Raw genomic sequence first — 21,774 nt, 5'->3', positions numbered from 1 at the left:
TCCAAATAGCCGCGCACGCTCATTTCGCACAAAAGTGGCGAGCATCTTGAAAATATCTGTGTTTTCACCCAAATAAAAATTATTCCATAAAATAGGAGTTTCAAGCTTTCTAAAGTACTCACCCGTTATTTTCACTTTTATTTGTTGCTTTGATCACGGTTTTACCATTATAGGGTAAAAGGGTATAATACGCCCCACCGGGGCTAAATGCCCCTCTTCGATTCCCAGGATTCCTGAATTATCTAAAAAGTAAAAATGACTGATAACAGTATCGTTTCATGAAATCAACGTACTAAGTTAGTTTGGTATTTTTAATATGTTGCAAAACAACAATATACACAAAAGTTTCAAAAGAGCTACTTTTATGTAAGCTTCCACTTTTTCCAATAGCATTACAACCAATTAGAAACAGTCGGATTCGATAGAACTATTTCAAGTAGTTTACTACAATATTATAGTTACTATCTTAGTTTTTAGCTTGGCTTAAAACTATGTGTGTGTGTGCGTAGAATTATTCATGCATTCACAACAACTCATCACCGGCCAAAACGCCCCACCCATACTCACCGATTGCTGTGGGGCATACCGTCCTCTTGTGGTAGGGCATATTACACTTTCACCGGGGTCATTTTGCCCTGGGTGAAAGAAAAAAACCAGAATTTAGTCATCTTTGAAAAATGTTTAATAGTAGTTGTATCAGGATGTTTTTAATAAAAAATGAAACGGGTACTAATTTCTGACTAATATAACAATAAATTAGAGTCATTAGTTAGAAGATCATAGCGTCGAATGGTGAAATATTGCTATTTTTCCTTAAGGGGGGCGTATTAGACCTGTTTACCCTAATGATTTTTGTTTTGAAGATGGCGAAAACATGAAACACGTCTTAACTCCTTTTTACCAAAGGCGTTGTTTAGTTATATAAAGGCTCGCACAGAGTGAAGCCAAATCTACCTATCGAACAGTCAGGCTACCTATCGTGCAAAATAAACAAACATTCTTCTTCCGGAAGAACAACAATGTAAAATAAATTACATGAAATAGTATTTTGAATAAAGTGCTATAAGCCACGAAACAGTAGGTTTTCAATTCACTCCACTGTGTAACTCGGGGGAAGTCACTCAAAGTTACAGCAAACAATGTAGGTGCCAGCAACAAAGAAGAGGGTATAATTTTAGGCAGTGTTGCGCATTCCTCTGTACGGGACTCTATAATACCACAGACTCTACTTTTTACAAAAACCCAAGAATTACATTCAGCTGTCATTATGTTTTAGAATAGCGGTTCCACGGATATGTACGACATAGTCAGAAAGTCTTACGATTTTCTGAGAAATCGAGAGGGTCCGAATTACCCTCACGGTCTTAATAGCCCGGGGATCCCCTAAATAATTCATTTTAAATTTCTTATCGTCTTTTAAAAATTTTGTTTCGTGATATTAAAATAATAAAAGTGAGAAACTTAATTGAGCAACCTGCAACACATGGTGTGTGGTGATGACCGTAGTTCGTCCGGAGACTAGCGAAATGCGTGTAATTACGTACCTAGAAGACGTTGTGGTGCGTTTGAAGAAGAGTTGTTGGAGTAAATTTCAGCAGTTATTTTTGAAGGTTATCCGATCTAATACAAACATGCGCTGCATTAAAACCCGTCGCCCACCGAGAGTATATAGATCATATTGTAACGATCGTGGTACGGCAGCATCAAGCGAGAATCCGTCTAAGGTAGTTGACCTAGAGCAGCAGGATATCTGTGCAGGATGGTGCCATAAAACGATCCCCTAAAGATATTTTGATATTTTTTACAATATCTGCTAAAAATCGGAAAATTTGGTGAAATATGTCTTGCATAGTTCCGAATAATTTACTTTGAACTCGAAATGGGAGCCTTTCAACTTAATTATTTGTGATAGTCCTCGAAGGACACTGGAACAGTTGACTCACACTGTTTCTTCTGGAATATTGTTCCATGCTTTATCAAATCCAGTCATTAAAGCATCCCTATTACGTTTTGATTTAGCGTTGGCGACTCTCTCAACAATAATCAACATTTCAAAGTCAAATGTGTTCATATCCGGGTTTTAAGGACGTCACATTTTCTTGGACCGAAAATGCTTGAAACTATGGTGGCACCACGTTTGCAAGCTTTTTGCCCGTGTGCTGCTGCTAAATTCTGGATAAAGCAAATTTCAACGTCTGACGACGCATTTGCGATCCATGACTGGACCGTAGCCAGGATTTTGTTTCGGGAGGGGCTGTAAAATTATGGCATAAATCATTAATTCTGATTTAATCAAATTTTGAGAAGTTCCTTATGAAAACAGTTCCAAATTTAAGATAAGAGAAACTAACAATCCTAAAAACATGTTCTTTGTCACAAAAAGGCTGTAGTACATGGGCGGATTATTGATGTTGTATTTGATTTTTATTATTTATTTACTAGTTACAATTTACTCTCGTTACGACTACGGATTCAAAGTATTTTTACGCTAACCGAATAGGACAATCCTTGACGGAGGAAGAAAATGCAAGGTATTTCAAACTACACGTTTGCAAGGTGTAGAAGACGGTAAATCGAAATGAGTGGAAAACTATTGTTGGAATATTCGAACGAAGAGAATGACGAAATCTGCACAAAATCTTCTGATTTAGCAGGCTATTGTAGAAGCGCAGAAACTTCTCAACTTCTATTTTCTTAACCTGGCGTCTCTCCATTATTACCAGTTCTATAGTATCATGCTAGCACAATTTTTTGATATATTCTATTTAAATGAAACTATTTTCAAGGCTGGCCTTGGCCTGGCTAATTAGAGTACAAGCCATGATTGGTTCTTGATGATCAGTAGGATTAAAATTTATGTTCCAATAATCTAGTTAGCTAAAGAAAACTACCCAGAATTTAATCTATTACAGAAAATTGTCCACATATCGAGAGAAAATCGCTTAACACTGATTACTATTATCTTTTAATTTACGTACAATTTTTTTAAATGTATTATTGATGACACTATTAAAATAACCGGCAACTACAAATATGAATAAGCTCAATGATTTCAGCATATCTAAGGAAAGGTGAAAGCCCCACTTTCTATGACGATTTCGGTTACACTTTCTAAGCCAATTCGTCACTTAGTTAAACCAATAATTTCACACTAATCTTCTCAGTAATAGGTTTGTAATTTGCTCAAATTTTTTCCACGATTATCACAAAGATTGAACGATGTTCGACTAGTTGAACAAAGCTGTAGTGTCTGTTTCATTACAGGTTCATTTTACCACAATTTGGGAAACAGTTTCAATAAAAGCTGTTGCACCTAACGCAAGTCCTACGGATTACGAAAACGTAAGCCTCTTTCGAAAATGAGAGGAGTGTTCATCTCCCTCATTTTATTCCATAGCGAAAAAAAAGTAAAGCGAGACTATCACATACTGAAAACATGAAATCGAAACAATAATCCCAAATTATTGACTTATAGATTCAACCAGTTACAACATTTTAGTCGCTCTCTGCGATAGCCTACTGATGTCTGTTGACTGTACCGTTACGTCGATTTCAAACTTATATAGACTTTGTTACTATGTTACTTTATATAGACTTTAATTGGAAATCAAGCGACTAAAATGCTACTGTTGGTTGCAACATTAAGTTTATTATAATTGATTGACTAATATGTGGTTCAACATCAACTGACATCCGATGCAAAGTAAAGATAAAATCGCGTCAGTTATTCCTACGCCTACTGCATATGTTTCTGCGTATCAGCCAGGTTAGTATTATACAGGTGTATATAATTCGTGTGTATATGAACATCTCAGTAGAACCTCAGTTCTACCACTTTTTGGCTTGTTTACTTTCACATGTTTTTCTTGCTTATTGTTCGATTGTTGCAAATATCACGGTTTTCCGGATTAACAGTGTTTTTAATGTGGAACGAAAATGAAATTGAGTGTCAATAGAAATACTATTGCTTTAAAATGGCACGAAAAAAAAAAACTGTCGTGTTGGCCATATTGTTATCGCCATTTTTTGCATAGCACGCTTGAGTGAAATGCCTAGTGTTTATACTAAGCGTACAGTGCACTAACCTATTACAGACGTTCAATTTGCGTATAATATAACTAACTTTATTCTGGCAAATATCTAACATCTGAGTTTTCACTATGCTATATTTCACCCTAAGGAGGAAAATTTGGTAAAAACCAAAATTTCTCACTAGGGTGAAAATTTGTTGGTAAAAACCAGTCTTTGTTTTTACCAAATTTTTCTCCTTAGGGTGAAATATAGCATAGTGCTTTCGCATAGGACTGCTAAGCCAAGACAAGTTTCGGCTTCACTTGTGTCTCATCGGCATAAACAGAACTTCTGCTCGAACGGGACATCACGTTTGATCAGTCGTTTGATTGAAGCACATAGTGTGTTTTAGTTTTAAGGGATTTGCGTCAAGCCGGCGCTAATCTATTCCGACAATGTGTTAGTGTCGGTTTCTGATGAGGCGAAGCCGAAACGCAACATAGTATGATCTGAGTTTTGTTAAATGTGGCAATCACTAACGATAAAGTGCTCATTTTTGAAAAGTTTTAGTGCTTAGTTTTCTCTAAAGCTTTTTTATTATATTATTTGTTTATTCAATTCGGTTCAATGCGTTAGCTAAACGGAGTGGTGGGTCTTTTATAAATTTCCATGATGTAAAAATAAAAATAATAAACCGTTAATGGTTGTCCAACAGATCTCGTGCGAGCGACTAGCGATTGCGCGTTTACTATGCTGGGAAATATTTTTCCTAATCAACAACGTCGTGGTGGTCGTTCATTTCTATCTCGTACAGTTCCGTGTCATCAGCTTGGTTACTGCCATGTTCATGTTCGCAAACATCTAATTTCATTTTTGTAAGGGTATGAGGGTCACGAGTGTGGACTTCCTCAATGATGGTGCTGGCTGTTTATTTTGAGGTCCGCAACGCAGCTTTTGCCGCCAATATTATCTGAACAACAGCAACAAATTTGATAGTTGTTTGTGGTTCTGGTAATAGTATTGGAGACTATGGTTATGCAAAGATATAATGTGTGTAGTATACTATCGCATTATGTTTTTACGTGTAGGGTCAGGTAGTGGTGAAAATCTAGGTGGGTCGGTCCACCTAGATTTTTCCCACCAAAACTCCTTTTGAAATACGGGGAATTACTTCCTAGATTTGTAATGAATTCTTAGAACTAGGAAGTAATTCCCCGTATTTTAAAAGGTGTTTTCGTAGTGCAAGTAAGTGATATCAGCTCTTGGCGCCGAACAGTCATTGTCTCGTCATCTGTATATATGAGGATCTTAGTTATAGCGACGTCACAGGAACCAATATTTATGCAAAATGGCTGGTTTCGCCTGGGTTAATTTGTTGGACGCTATCAGCACTGAATGCCCTAAATGGTAGAGCTCGATAAAGGCGGCTTCGTCAGCATAACCTCCATTTTCACCTTCAGCAAATGTTTTACATCACGAATGTCTTATGCGTCTTATGCGAAAAGGCTGGAAGTTGATAACCTCAGTATTTGACTGGAGCCCACTTCATGCTTCTGCGACTCACTCATCTCTACAGATTACCACAGCAAGAATGAAAGTAACAGTTTCTTTTGTCCTTCTGACGAGTCACAAAATATGAAAGAAAATTCGAAATAGCAATCTTCCTCAACATTCTCTCAATAATTTATTCAAACCAAACAAAATACAAATTTGTTAGGAGTCACCGAAAAACATGTTTTTCTTAAGTTTATTTTTGACTATAGCCCCCTTCTGGCTATGTGCCTTGAATATTTCCTTCCGAATGTTTTCATCACAACCTTGAGAAGCATGACAACGGAATCCTTAGAGGGTACCAGTAACCGAATCCAGAGTAACCGAACTCGGCCAACTGCTATTCTATGTGTCAAATAACTTGCCATTTGCTATTTCATGATGTTTGATTAGGGTTACCAGATGGGTTAAGAGCAAAATAAGGACATCCTGAATCTTGACCGAGGCTAACAAATTTTGCTCATCTGCATTGAAATTTGTATGGATATTTGGAAAGACGACACATACTGGATGAAGGGTCTTTTATACCCTTAATTTGTTCTGCGAAAGCGAATGTCGATGTCAATTCGAGATTGCAATAAATCGGAATCTGAAACTGGTTCCGAAACATCTCAGCGCACAGACAGGAGATCACAGTCTTTCTTCTAACCTCGCACAAAGCAGAAGCAAAAAAATGCTACGCTTTAGCAGGCTATACCCGATTAAACATCTAATCATTCAAGAGCCTAACGACCTGTTCAGGGTATCATCCAAACCATATGTGGAATCGTTGGACTGTATGGGTTAAAGTTCGTGTAGAATATTTTTATTAGGGTAGGCAGCAGTGAATCAAGCCAGCTTTTGTTCTATACAAGTGCACAAACAAATTGTATCGTTATCCCCGGCTGCGGAGTGAAATGAGTTTGCCAAATGAAACAAAAGTGCCCGTGCTACGGGATAACACGATTTCGATCAACTTTAATAAAACTCGTGTTAGACCCACAGTTCAGGAAGTGGAACAGTTAGTTAAGGTTGAAATGGAGCTTGATCTTGCTGAGGTTACGTGTTTTGATCACGTTTCGAAGATTAGCACAGACAGAGAACTTCATTGCAAAAAACAACATGCAACAAGAGGTCGAATTTAATAACACAAGAATCAAGATTCCCGTACATGTGGAAAACGACATGGTCGACGTGCGTATCCATGATTTGGCCCCGCGCACAAAGGAAGATTACATCAAACTAATCATGTCGCAATATGGAGAAGTAGAAGCTATTACGAATGACACCTGGAGAAATTTTTTCACCGGCATTGCCAACGGCGCTCGTATTGTGAGGATGCGAGTGACTAAACCAATACCTTCTTACATGACCATCGAATGCAAATCGCCGAAGGATGGCGTGACCTATCAACGCTGATCACATATCCCGGGCAGACCCCAACATGCTAAATCTGTAATCATACAGCCCACTACGGAAAAACATGCGCCGAAGCAACTAGTCAAAACTCATCTACTGCAGCCAACTCTAACCACCGCAGCCACCGACACCTTCAGATAAACCAAAAACAACGATCCAATTAACCAATAATACAGGTACAACGACTACGACAACCGCTCTCAAACCAACAACTAGCATCGCCAATAAAGAAGCAAATACCGATGAAGACGGATTTACAACAGCGATCCGTAAGAACAAGAAACAAACAAGAACCTCTGATCGTGAACAGCAAGAAAGCAATACCGATGATGACATGGACGGGAACGATAACGCGAGAATAGGCAGACTGAATGACCCCCAAGCGGCTTCACCGCCAAGGAAAAGGATCTCAACACGCAGCAGCAAACTGCGTCAACAAGATCTGGCAAATAGACATTCTGAATTTCTGTTTATTTTTACTTATTGTGAAAAAATAAAAGACTCACGGCTCAGTTGTGCTAACGCATTGAGCCGCCGTTCCAAATAAATATTTAGATAAAAAAAAGGAAATCGAGGTCAAGTAAGTTTTTACAGCTTTTTTTAGTTCAAGTAAGTTTTTACAGCGATCTATGTAGCTTGGTAGTGGGCCCCTCCATAGAGTCGACGAAGTGCGAAACGAACAAATTTGCTCTGACTAGCTTCAATGCGTTGAATATCATTTTGGTTATAAGTTGCTCAGACTACATTGCCGTCTTCGAGTGTAAAACGGACCAAAGCACAACATTATACTTTTAAACAATGTATATTCGTAAATCGTAAAGTTCTTAGTGACTTTCAAAATGAATCCTAGCAGCTTAGAGGCCTTAGAAATAGTGTACTCAAGGTGGTGTTTAAAGTTTAGTACGGGATCTAGACAAACGAGTCCCGTTTGAGAACGATTTGTGAAATATTGTAGTCGAAATTAACTGTCGAACCGAATACTTGGGAGCATTTAACATCATCCTATTGGCATAGAACCAATTGGTGAAAACATCCAACTGGAACTGCAAGAATTCTGCGTCTTTAGCATTCCTGATAAGGTGAAATAGTTTGAAGTCATTAGCAAGCTGTTTCATGAACTTCAGCAAATAGTTTAAGTCGTTTAAATAGAGCGAAAATACGAATGGTCCGAGATGACTACCCTGAGAAATAGAACCCTGTGCTAGAAAATGAGAGCTGTTCAAAATTTTATGGTTTGAATTAGAGGACAAAATCATTTTTTTCAGCCAACACTCAACAAGATATGAAACAAGCTTTAGTTTGAAACATTACTTTAATCAATAAACTTTATCAATGCTTTTGAATCATTAATCTGAACATTCGAAATCAAATGTACTGTAGGGAAGTGATCAACTAAAATGGCGAATAAAATGTTTCATTCGCTTGGACGAACCTAATCTGATTGATTTCAAATATACCATTGACTAAAACTAAGGACATTTGAAGTAAAATTAAGGACACTTTCCCAGGGACGGCGAAACACTTTACGCCCGAGTGGGTAGGAAGCATAGGGTGAGGGGTCCATTAGTAAGGATTTTTTTCCCTTTTAGCAATGCACACGCTGACATTACATTCATAATAAATCACGTTCGTTTGAGCAAATGGAATTGTGGTACATCGATGTTTTCAAATGTGTGTAGTGCGAGATACATGCGTTGCACATCTAATTTTTTTGAAATGGTTCAAAATTTCGAGTGGGTAATTACCCACTCGGTTATTTTCGAGTGGGTAGTACTACCCATACTACCCACGCTTTCCGCCGGCCCTGCACTTTCCCAAATCATAGAAATTAAGGACATGTCCTTTAAAATAAGGACGGTTGGTAACCCTATGTTTGATACATGATCCGTAATCATTAAAACCAGATGGGGGTATTCTTTATTAGTAACTCGTAACTTTAATATGTACCCAAGACATCGGTAATCGTGTGGACGTTAGTTCTTCGTGAACCAAATTACTGAGTTTGCCACTGTAAATAATTTTCAATTATTACTGATTAACAACTGAGACAAGATCCAGCTCCCTAATGAAGCATCTATGCAATGTTAAACAGCAACCCGCACTCATGAAATATGTTGTTCATCTGTCATTTCGCTTCATGACACTGTCTCTAATTAAAAGTACGAAAACAAAACCATGAAAAGCTACTCACTAACTAAGTTGCAGTTGATCCATTTTTCTGCGTAATCATAAAATTTTAATTGTGCTTTATCCTGCTGCTCTCTTACCCATCCCATCCCAATTAAAATTTCTCGCGAACAAACGGGAAAAGCGTATCGGAAACTTCAGCACATTTGCATTGGTGAGAGCAGTTCTACTGTTCGTTTCCATTTTCGCCGTGTTGCATGTTTCGTTCGATACGGATTGTGCACCCGACAGGCGAACGAATTTCCGGGACCAACTTACATAGTGTATTGATCTTATTTTTACCATGTTGCTATAGCTAACGGACCTTGTATCTCAGAGCAGCTTCTCTTCAATGCATGGTTATTGGCCTGTTCAATTAACAAAATTAATTCGGATCCAATCGATGTTAAAATAGGCGAATTACCCTGCCTACTATGGTAAGTAAACGCAATGGTTCAACAAATGACTTTGGCTGACGTGGCGTCACTCACAGGCTCCACACGACATCGCATCAAGCGGGAAGAAAGCGACATTGCTAAAGCTTGAACGTTTACTTGAAATCCTCGATTTCCATTTGCTCCTTTTCTCCGTAGCGGATGCAGACGTTCAAAATCAAATAACAGAAAATTCAGATGCCAATTGCACGAATAAAGTTTCATGTTGCTTTATTGTATGGTGGGCGCTGGAGTGGGGGAAGATGGGATAAAACACATTCCTTAGAGAAATTCAACTATATCTAAGCTGCATACTGTTAATTTTATCAATGATAGCTTTTATTTCTTACATTAATAACATACCAACCATAATGTTTTGTGAAATTTTCATAAACGGTACTTCGAATTCTCGTCAGTAGTTTCATTTTTTCCATTTAGAGTGTAGTAAAATTTTGTATAGTTCCAGCCATTTCGATTTCAAACAAAGACAATAGTTCGTTGTTGCTTTCTCGTCAGCAACACAGATCTTCTTGTGTCTGGCTTTCCGAAGTTTCACTCGAAACAAGCCTGTTGTTATAGAGGATCACATGTGTTGTGGGAACTGTTTGAATTGTGTGTGTGTGTAACTGGCGTCAATTTGGTGTGAATTGAGCCAGCGATCAAGGCAACCATTGATTACAATTTTACTCACGAGTGCAAGAGAGGATGAACTAGAGACAACATAACTTTTTTATCCGGGTTGCCAGCCGTATTAATAATAATTTAAGATGGTATAAATTGATTTTTTTTTTCAAGGATTATTTGACAGGGCTGAATGCGTTAGCACAACTGTACCGTGGATCTTTTAAGATTTGACAATAAGTAAAAATTAAAAAAAAAAATACTAAGAATGTCTGCCAGATCTTGTTAACGCAGTTTGCTGCTGCGTGTTGAGCTCCTTTTAGTTGGCGGTGAAGCATTAGTTGCCTTATCCGTCACAGCTTGGGGATCATTCAGTTCACGTTCATGTCATCATCGGTACTGCTTTCTTGCTGTTTACTGTCAGAGGCAGCGTTGCTAATGTTCCAGATTTATTTGGAATCCTCCAGATTTTTCCCAACTGAACAGACATTTGTTCAAGCCAGACATTTTACCAAATTTTTTAAATTTTGCCAGATTTTTCCAGATATTCTGAATTCTAAGTTACAACCCAGCGAGGACACCATTATGCCAGATTTTTTTAAAGCTTCTAGGAAAAAGTTAAAAGTCTTATTCTATCAGATTTTTTAAACTATAGAAGTAGTATCACACAAATTTTGGAAATCTGGGTCATATTCGATAAATTCACGTTCTATGAAGACCAAATTTTTGCCAAATTTCGATGACTTTGAGGTCGCTGTCAAGTGACAGATTTTGTCAGACATTTTTAGTCGAACTTCCATATTTTCTTCGTAAATTAGTGGCAACTCTGGTCAGAGGTTCTTATTTGTCTTGTTCTTACGGGTGGCTGTTTTAAATGCGTCTTCATCTGTTTTTGTTTTTTTTTTGCGGTTGTGATCGTTGTCCCTTTATTATTGATTAATTCGGTCGTTGCTTTTGGTTTATCTGTAAGTGTCGGGGGCTGCTTGTTAGAGTTGGTTGTAGAAGATGAGTTTTGACTAGTTGCTTCGGCGCATGTTTTTCCGTAGTGGGCTGTCTGGTTACAGAATTGACGTGTAGGGATCTACTTCGGATATGTGATCAGCGTTGTGTGCTTATAGATTGTGCCATCCTTCGGTGATTTGAATTCGATAGTCATGTAAGGTTATTGGTTTAGTTACTCGCATCTTCCCAATACGAACGCCGTTGGGAATACAGGTGAAAAATTTTCTCCGAGTGTCATTCGTAGCAGATTCCACTTCTCCGTATTGCGACATAACTCGTTTGGTCTAATCTTCCTTAGTATGCGGTGCCAGATCATTGATACGAACCTTCACCATGTCATTTTCCATATATACTTGATTCTGGTGTTGTCGTGCTTTGAGAGGCTGAAGTTTTCCTACACTCAAAAAAATGTAAACGCTATGCCTATTGATTTTACACATAGATTTTTTCAAATAGCGGAGGCAGATAGACAATATTTGCTGGCACATAAACCTAATGTGTGAATTTATAAGACATATTAATCTTACATTCACATTTCATAACTATAAGGCACATAAAAACCGATTCTATAACAATATGCACATATAACTTATGTGTTCGCATACATAGTTTATACAGTTGACACACAGAAGATATGTGTGCGCGTTATAACATCAGCATTTCTTCTTCATATGCATTTTAAGTGGTTTGAAGCAAATAGAATTAACGTTTGGATTTTTTTCAGTGTATGACGGCCTTTCAGCTGGTATGATTTATTTTTCAAGGAATTTTTAGTCACATTTGTGAAAAGCGAGGTATTGCATTTTGCTCCAATTACTCCTACGCGTGAAAATGTGTTCACCCTCGATTTCAGAACCAGATTTTTAAATACTCCGACCTTGTAGTGTGTGTCTGTGTAGGTTTATTATTGACTAGTTACAGTGAAGAATATCACCACTTTAGACAGTTTATATTGAATCGAATTTATTAAAAAATGTAGAAAATATTCAACGGTATTTTGTCAGAAATGAAGCACTAAATGTTAAAATATTTGCTAATCGACCAAATGATTCTAGAATCGCTTCATTCCAATGTTTTTTTTATTCATTTCGTTTATTTGATAGGCACAAATGCGTTAGCTTGGCGATGCCAAATTCTCTTGTTTTTACATTTTGGCTATCTTAAAACTAGGAGGTTACAATGTTGAAATTTTTTTTTTTATAAAAAAGAAAAAAATACACCTATCTTAAGACTAGAAATAAGATTCTATATACAAGAGAGGGGCAAAAGAGTTCATTCCAATGTTGCGAGATAAGCAAACTTAAAATATAATTCTAGAAATTATAGTAGTTAGTGATTGGCAAACATTTTTTACGAATTAAAGACACGTTCCAACGAGGGAAATAACGTAAATGTGAATGTTCTAAGTAGAGAGTAGGAAAATAACTTCGGTCATTTAACACAGTCAGTTCTGGCGTGTATATTTAATTATCGTTGTTAAAGTACTGTCAACGTATACTCTTGTTTAAAGCTCATTTCCGATTTATTTTGTAATAATAAAACCTAATCCACCTAGCAGTGAGATGAGACATTTCTTACACATGCAGAACTCCTTTATTAGTTTGCAGTTTCTGGTCCTGCACAAATAAAACCTCAAATAAACTGAATAGAATATAGAAAATCAATAAAACGAACCAAATAAAAAAATAAAGCAAAAAATGCAAAACAAAATGTTTTCAAATTCATAAAATGAGTACAATGATTTGTATAAATCAAATTAATAAAATACATAAATCAAATTGGATTAGCTCATGGAATGAAAAATTAGTCATTATTTAAAAATAGTTATCAAATTAATTAAATAAATTAAATTGACTCAAACTAACAAATTGAATAAAATAAATAAGTGGAATGACTGATTATGAAATATTAAAATTTAAGAAATTAACAAAATGAATCAAACGAATCAATTAATTCAAATGAATCCTATGAAACAAATCAAATGGATAGAACGAATTAAATGAATCCAGTGAAAACAATGAATCAAATGAATGAGATGTATAAAATGAATAAAATAATTGGAATGAATGAAAAGAATAAAACTAATAAAAGAGTAAATACATTGAAAAAAAAACAAGCGAATCAAATAACTGAAACGAATAGAATTGATTAAATGAATAAAAAGAAGAAGAAAATGAATTGATTAAAATGAAAAATAAGGCGATGTTAAAAAGTTATAAATAAATTGAAAAAAATAAATTGTGTCAAATAAATAATTTGGATGAAATGAATAAATCTGAAAAATAGTCAAATTATTAAAATGGAGAAACTAAAAACATGTATGAACTGAAAAATGCATAGAAGGAAAACAGTGAATAAAATATGTTAAATGAATGATATGAATAAAATGTACAAAAAAACTGATCAGAGTGAATCCAAAGAATGTAATGAATAAAATAGACTAAATGAACCCAAATAAACAAAATGAATAAAAAGAATGCTGAATGAAATAAATAATTAAAATGCAAAAATCATATACTTAAAACTAGTCAAATATTGAAAATGAATAAAATAAACAATACTAATAAAATCCATGAAATGAAGAAACTGAAAAATTGACTATTTAAAATGAAATTAAAAACCATTTTTGAATAAAGTAAATGAATAAACCGTATTGTACGAATTGAGAACTATTGTATCAGAAAGTTATACATTGTTTTTGATAATCACATTATCTGAAAAATGGCAAATTAATATGCAATCAACTTTCTAAAGTTTTCATTCTTTTTTGTTATAACCTTTTTGTTTTCGTTGTTCTTTTCTTGGCGGCGTCGTTAACGATTATCTGGTATTTCAACTTTATTGATGAACCTTAATTAGTTATCAGGAACCTGAAACGTTCAATTTGTTTTGGAATTCAAAGTTGTCATTTTGGTTACATATTCCCAAAAAAAAAAATTCTGCAGAATACGTAAATATCCGCAATTGGAAATAGTAAAGTAAGACAAGGTCACATATGCTTTCAAACCTCTTAAACTGAGAGCGACAGGGAAAGAATGCAATTCGTGAACGAGACAGGTAGAATTTTCAAAATTTTCATTTATATTGATGTAAATAGTGTGAAGTTTCTAGGCTATGTCGATAGCACAAAAGCCGTGCATTCAGTAGATAATAATGTACACTCTTTGAAGTCATCCTTATAGCGTGTATATTGTTTCGTTCGGAATTCTCGTTCAGGAAATATTAATAAATGAGTCCTATACAAACCAATACTACGAAAAAGAAATAGTTCTAATTTTCAAGGTTCATTTGTTGTTACAGAGTAATGTGTATGACAAAAATGTAAATCAAACGTTTCAGTACACAGTATATCCAACGCCTCTCTAATAATTGTGACTGAAACATAAATTGATTTACTTAGTATAGAGCAAAAATGGACAACGATAAGTTATAAGAAACATTTTACTTGTATTCCCCATCGAGAATGGGGTCTTTAGGAGACTTATTTTCCCGGATCTAATTCGTAGATATTTTTGGGTTTTGGTCCGTTATTCTTCATGATAGTTCATTCCAATGCAATGAATATATATTTTCAATAATAGCATTACAAAAAAAGATATTCTTACTTTTCAAATGACATATTTGAGCATATGATTCATTTAAAATTCAATTCAGATACGAAAAGATTACATAACGCATGTGGAATGTCTCTTATTAAAATTTTCATCTTCAAACATCCATATTACCCAGTTAAATTAATTATTTTTCTAGAGAATGATGAATTTCCTTAATTATAGCTCTGAATAGAACTGAATTAAATTGGAGTTGATGTAGTTTACGAATTTTGGTCGCCTACCAACTCATAGTTCAACGTTTCGGAGGGATACACCTTTCATCTTGAGGTTGTGAACATTTGTAAATAGTTATAGTTTTCTCATAATACAATCATTTTGCAAATTTTCTCAGGACTATAGGGTAATTTACTTACCAAGTAGGATGTAATATTAAGCTATTTTTCATACACTAAAATGCACAAATCTATTTACAAAGTAACGGCAGACAAAAATAGTATTGTCTTCTCAAACTTCCTTAATTACATCGCACACATGATTGGGCATTAATAAATGTTTCAGGTTATCAGATGATCTTATCACACAACTTAAAAATGGATTGAGAAACAACAAGAAATATGTGAGTCGTGACAGTTACTAGGCACACGAATGAAGGGAGAGAGAGTGAGAGAATGAGTGAGAGTGAGAAAGGGAGAGGGGGCGCGTGAGAAATGGAAAATGGTGTTTAGTGCCGTGACCTTATATTTAAAGGTATATTATGCGATATATTGATTCCTTACATCCTTATTATAAATAATGTAAGTAGTAATTTTTACGCCAGGACCAGTATAAACAACCTAAATCTTGCAAAAGAGCTAAAATTTCGCTAGAGCTTTGGGATTCAAAAATACAATTGCTTTCGGTGATGCCGCGAGTATAATTATATGAGAAATCTTTTATCTTACTACTAGGTGAATTACTTGATGTTTTATATATTAATATACCATCGACATTTACCTCACGATTGAATTCAACGCCTAATCCAAGGGATAATTACATGAACTCTAGAAAAATTTCACTATGAACGCATTATTTTGTTTTTGAAATGAACTTACATATTAATTTTTGAGAAGTAGTTCATTTATTATAGAGGTAATTCACATTTTTTTTTCAATATCGAATTCCTTGAATCAAGTAGATGTGTATTCATATCCCGATATTCAAAATCGGTTTAGTTTTGCCCCTAAAATACCAGTAAAGGAATACTCTGTATGAAAAGGTCTCCTTTTTAATTAGTGAAAATTAGTAAGGGACGTATAAAAATACAAAACGTTTAATATCTGCGCCGCTCGTAAATGGATTTTAACAATCTATAGCTTGTTAGAAAGGTATTTTCATAAGCTTTTTACTTCTATCTAGCTAGTGCGATGTGATCGCTTTGTTCGATAGTTATTCGCTTAAAACCTGTCTTGTTTTGACAAGATCACTCATATCTCAGAAAGTAAACAAAATATCGAAAAACAAAAATAATAGTGTCAAATGGTAACGTTAGGCCCAGGCACGTAGCCAGAGGGGGGGCTAGAGGGCTAAAGCCCCTCCCGAAATTTTTCAAAAATAATTTAAAAAAACTGGCGACTTTTAACAAAATTTGTTGCTCATTTGGTTTGAACAAATTATTGAGAAAAAGTTGAAGAAGGCAATTTCTAACCACCAAAGGCAATGGTCACGAAATTCAGTGTGCTTTATGCTTTTGCTCGAGCCAGTGCGAAGCGAACGACAAAAATAGTAACTTTTATATTGAGTGCCTTGTCTGAAGAATAAAAGAAACTGTTACTATAATTGTTGCTGTAGTAATCTGTCGAGATCAATGAGTAGTAGAAGCAAGAAGTGGTGTTCCAGCCAAATACTGTTTTATTGTTTTATTATTGTTTTATTTGGGAGCAGGGAAAAGCCCGCTGGAGCTGAAATCCTTTCAATCTCGCTCTCCAGCAGGCATAAAACCTCCTCATCTTTTGTACCAACAGATTACAAACATCCAAATGATACATATAAACGATTCACTACAACTAATACTACGAGTACAATATTTACGCTTACAAACTAACACTGAGATTATTATCGATATGACAGGGTATTATGGAACAATCGCTTTACAACATCTCGGGACAAGTGAAAATCAAAGACATTAGAACAACGATTGAATAGACGACACATACTAGCAAATGGCTCATTATACCCGTAATTGGTCCTGGCATAAGGTATTCTTAAAAAGGGATGAAATCGAAGATTACGAGGTTGAATATTGAAATCCACATATTGTAGGAGATTAGAGCAATCAATTCGTGATTGTAGCAGATCAGCAATGAAAACAGCTTTAGAGACATCTCGTCGAACGGACAGCAGGTCGAGATTAATAAGTTGACAGCGGTCCTGGTAACTCGGGAGGTTTAGTGGATCTCTCCATGGAAGTCGACGAAGAGCGAAACGAATAAATTTGCGTTGAATAGCTTCTATGCGCTGGATATCGATTTGGTAATATGGTGCCCAAATAACAGCACCATAATCAAGCGTTGAACGAACCAGAGCACAGTAAAGTGCCTTTAAGCAGTATATATCGTCGAAGTTCTTCGAAACACGAAAAATAAACCCCAGTAACTTAGAAGCCTTGGAAATTGTATATTCTATGTGATCCTTAAAATTCATTTTAGAGTCTAGTAGAATCCCCAAGTCTTTTACGGATGATTCTCGCTTGAGAATTGTTTGCGAAATCTTGTAGTCATATTTAATTATCGTGCGTTTGCGGGAGAAAGAGATAACGGAACATTTTGAAGGATTCAATACCATCCTATTTACGCTGCACCAATTTGAAAAAATATCCAACTGTGTCTGCAGAAAATCGGTATCTTCAGAATCTTTGATTAGATGAAATAGTTTGAAGTCGTCGGCGAATGACAACTTAAAGCATTCCAATGAAAAGTTTAAATCATTTAGATAGAGTAAAAATATGAAGGGTCCAAGATGACTTCCCTGTGGGACCCCAGAGGTCACTTCGAATGGCATGGTTGAGCAGTCTCCAATTTTAACAGTCATGTCACGACCAGTCAGATATGACTGGATCCAAGCCAGAAAGGAACCATTAAACCCAAGTCTATCGAACTTGGCCATTGCTATCTGGTGATTTATCTTATCGAAAGCAGCAGAGAAATCGGTATATATGCTGTCAACCTGAAGTCGTGCTTGTAAGGACTTGATGATGAAAGATGTATAGCAAACAAGGTTTGTTGAAGTTGACCGTTTGGGCATAAAACCATGCTGGGTATCAGATATGTATCTAGAGCAGTTGTGAGTGATGAATTGGAGCACAATAATTTCAAATAGCTTAGATACTGCACATAAGGCAGCTATCCCGCGATAGTTTGATATAAGGCATTTGCTCCCTTTTTTAAACACGGGAAAAATGTAAGAATGTTTCCATGAATCAGGGAAAATTCCCGAATGCAAAGAGGTATTGAATAGTATTGATAATGATACGAGGAGACTGCTTATGCATTTCTTTAGCACTATAGATGGAATTCCATCGGGTCCGGCGCTTGACGATGACTTCAATTCAGAACATGCCGTGTTGACAATGGCAGTTGTGATGAGGGGGTGGGGCCCAATGGGAGAATGGGGAGGAATATTTCTGGTTGCAGCTAAAATTTGATGGCTAGTTAAAGTTTCTTTGGTAAACACACTACTGAAATGTTCACGGAATAAGCTGCATATTCCAGACAAGGTTGATGCATATGAATCGTCAAGTGACATCTGAGCGGGTAATCCGGATTCTTTCCTCTGCTCGTTAACGTGGTTCCAAAACAATTTTGGATTTGTTTTAAGACTATTCTGAATGCGACGTTGGTAAGCATAGTGAAGTGTCTTGTTCAGTCGCTTGTAACGATTGTTGAGCTGTATATATGCGAATTAATATTTTATACGGTGATTATAAAATATTAATTCGCATAGGACCGAGCATTCATAATGTGGAACATTTCCTGAAGGTGTAAATCGAGGTTAGACTTTCGGAAGCCGCCTTTATTGAGCCATGTCAGGCATTTAGCGCTCAACAAATTAGTCCAGACGAAACCATTCATTTCGAACAACTTAAAACATATGGTTGTGTGTGTGACAATGCTATAATTAAGATCCTCCTATATATGGACGATGAGAAAACCAATGTTCCGCTACAAGATCGGATGCCGCTTACTCGCAGATTAATGTCACATTTGGGAGAAATGGAATCCATTCGGATGGGCAATTATTTAGGGCGAGAAGCAAGGAAGAAATCAGACATTCGCGAACATGAAGGCAGCAACTACGATGATGACACGGAAATGTACAATAGCGAGATAGGAATGAACAACTCCCCCCCCCCCAAGACATAGTTGGTGAGAAAAAAAATATTTCCTCGCCTCGTAAACAGGTTTCCACGTGCAATGGCTAAGCGCTTGCGCGAGATTTGCCGGACAACCATTTAAACTCGTTATATATTTTTTTATTGTTTACATAAGGAAATACATAAAAGACCCACGACCCCGTTTGTTATTTTTAAATGATAAGTTTTTGAATTGCATGCAATTTTGATTTATGTATTAGGTCAGTGCTCACTGTGCACTCTGCACACTGTACTGTGTTACACAAAAAGTATTTCATTTCATTTTTACGAAGAATTCGTTCCGTACTAACACACTGTTAATTCGAAAATCCATGATATCTGCAACAAACGCGTAAAATAAAATTCTTTTAAAAGTGAATGGGTCAAAAGGTGGTAAAACAATAGTCAATCACGAAGCGCGACTAAAATGTTGGGACTAATTGAATCCAGAAGCCAATAAGTTGGGATAAGTGTTTCGATTTCATGTCTTCAGTATGTGACAGTCTTTCGTTCTGTTTTTGCTCGTCATGGAATTAAAATGAGAGAGATAATCTTAAATAAGAGAGAAAAGAGAGGAAAAAAATCGATCAATCCAAATCGATTCAATATCACTTTCGTGTGCTTTCGGAATTGCGCTCTGAGTACTATGGCTCTAATTTTCATAACTTTCCCTACCCAGTAATCTCTAGCTAATTGAATGAAGTTAAAATGTAAAAAAGAATTATTACATTTATACAATAATTTTAAGCCCCTCCCGAAACAAAATCCTGGCTACGGGCCTGGTTAGGCCTTTCATTTGAAACTAGTTTCGTAAAAATCGGTTCAGCCATTGCTGAGATAATTACATGACATTTTGTACATACATACATACACACATACACACATACACACACATACAGACATACAGACATTGTCTCAATTTGTCGAGCTGAATCGCTTGGTATATGAGACACGGCCCTCCGGTCCTCAGAAAAAGTTTTCAAAGTTTGAGCGAGTCCTATACATTTCTTTTGTAAGAAATGTAAAAATGTAAAAAAGACCAAATGGTGGTGTTGGTATAAAAATACTGTGGGTGAAACCGCAGAAAAAAAAATTCCTCATTTTTTTTTATAATGTTTTATTATGAAGTAAAACGAATAAAAAGGGTGAATCCAATACGTACACAGACGAGTACTAGGCACTTTGCTAGCGTTTCATATCCACAATTTCAATAAATGAGTAATACACGCCACACCGTGCTCTTCATCATCGTGCTGAATTAATATCTGTGAAATGCCGGCACATCTGTCACTATCAATTAGGACCCTGACATTGACATGGCATCTTTTTCTTGGATTATTACATTTTCGATTTACGTGTCGAGCGTGTGAATTCTATGATAACTGAACCATCATCCCTGGTAATCACTTCCCGGGTAATATTTTCGGTTCGCCCTGCATATACACTGCAAGTATAAGGCGAGTAATCTTTGACTGAACCAGACAACAATTTACCGTCACTTTCAATTCTTCCTTCCTTTCGTGAACATTTTATTAGCGGACAGTGCTGCTTATGCTGCTGCTGCAGCAAGAGGAATTGATGCTGACAGGAGGTCAAAAGCATAATCATAATCTGTCCATACGGGGCCATAGTGTGCGCATCATCATGCTCCGTACGGCAGAAGCAGCCTCAGCGATTCGTAATGTTGACTGCACTGATTATTTTTTTGTTACGAAACGTAAAATCATGTGGCTGCTTCCTATAGTAAAGTTCATCCCGGAGATGGTAGGCAGAACTGAGAACAGGGATGACGAGAAATACAACACCGACGACGGCAGCGCATTCAGTGAAGTTGACAGAAAGGCAATCCAGAAATGCGTCTTATTCCTTCCTGAGGCCGACAGATCATGGATTCAAACACAACGGGAACATGATTTCCCATGTTATAACTCGCGTCAACACTTCAATTCCAAAGGACTCACTCGAAATAATCCATGGCAAGACGTGACAACTAATGTGTAACATGCGGACAATTACGGCATGAGTGGAATTGTGTCAGTTGGAGAAGTTGAACAATTTTCGTGGGTTCTTATACTATGAAGTGGTCAGATGATTAGAACTATAACGCGAGATGCATGCCAAATGACAGTTGTGAATCTGGAGCATAATGTCATGCCAATTACTATTTTATTTGTCAAATCTTCAGGGTTGGCTGGTCGAACACTTTTAAAGTGAGGTATTTACATTTTATCTCCGCAAGTTGGACTTTTTCACAGATAATTAAAAACGAATTCAATCTGTCTGATAAGATTTTTTACGAATCAATCCACCATAAACTAGATTTCACTCATCTGTTGTTCCATTCAAATTTTAAGATAGAACATGACGACTGTCAGATAAGATTGACCCTTTATAAAGCATTGCCGCCTCAATTATTCAATTACCTCTTCGAAACAAAAATGTGGCAAGGTCTTATAAAGGGTTAAATCAAATAAGTAACAGTTGACCTACGTTAAGGGGTACATACCCTTTTATTTTTATTACTTTATCTTTATACTTCTTGAGAATATTTTTCCAAATTTTCCAAGAGATCCGAGAAATAGATCGAAAGTTTCAGCGCTGCGAAGCGCTATATCACAAAGCATACCAAATTAAGCTGGGGAGTCGTTCG

This window comes from Topomyia yanbarensis, unplaced genomic scaffold, assembly GCF_030247195.1.
Source record: "Topomyia yanbarensis strain Yona2022 unplaced genomic scaffold, ASM3024719v1 HiC_scaffold_129, whole genome shotgun sequence".
NCBI lineage: Eukaryota > Metazoa > Arthropoda > Insecta > Diptera > Culicidae > Topomyia > Topomyia yanbarensis.
Note: the sequence above shows the minus strand (reverse complement) of the source record.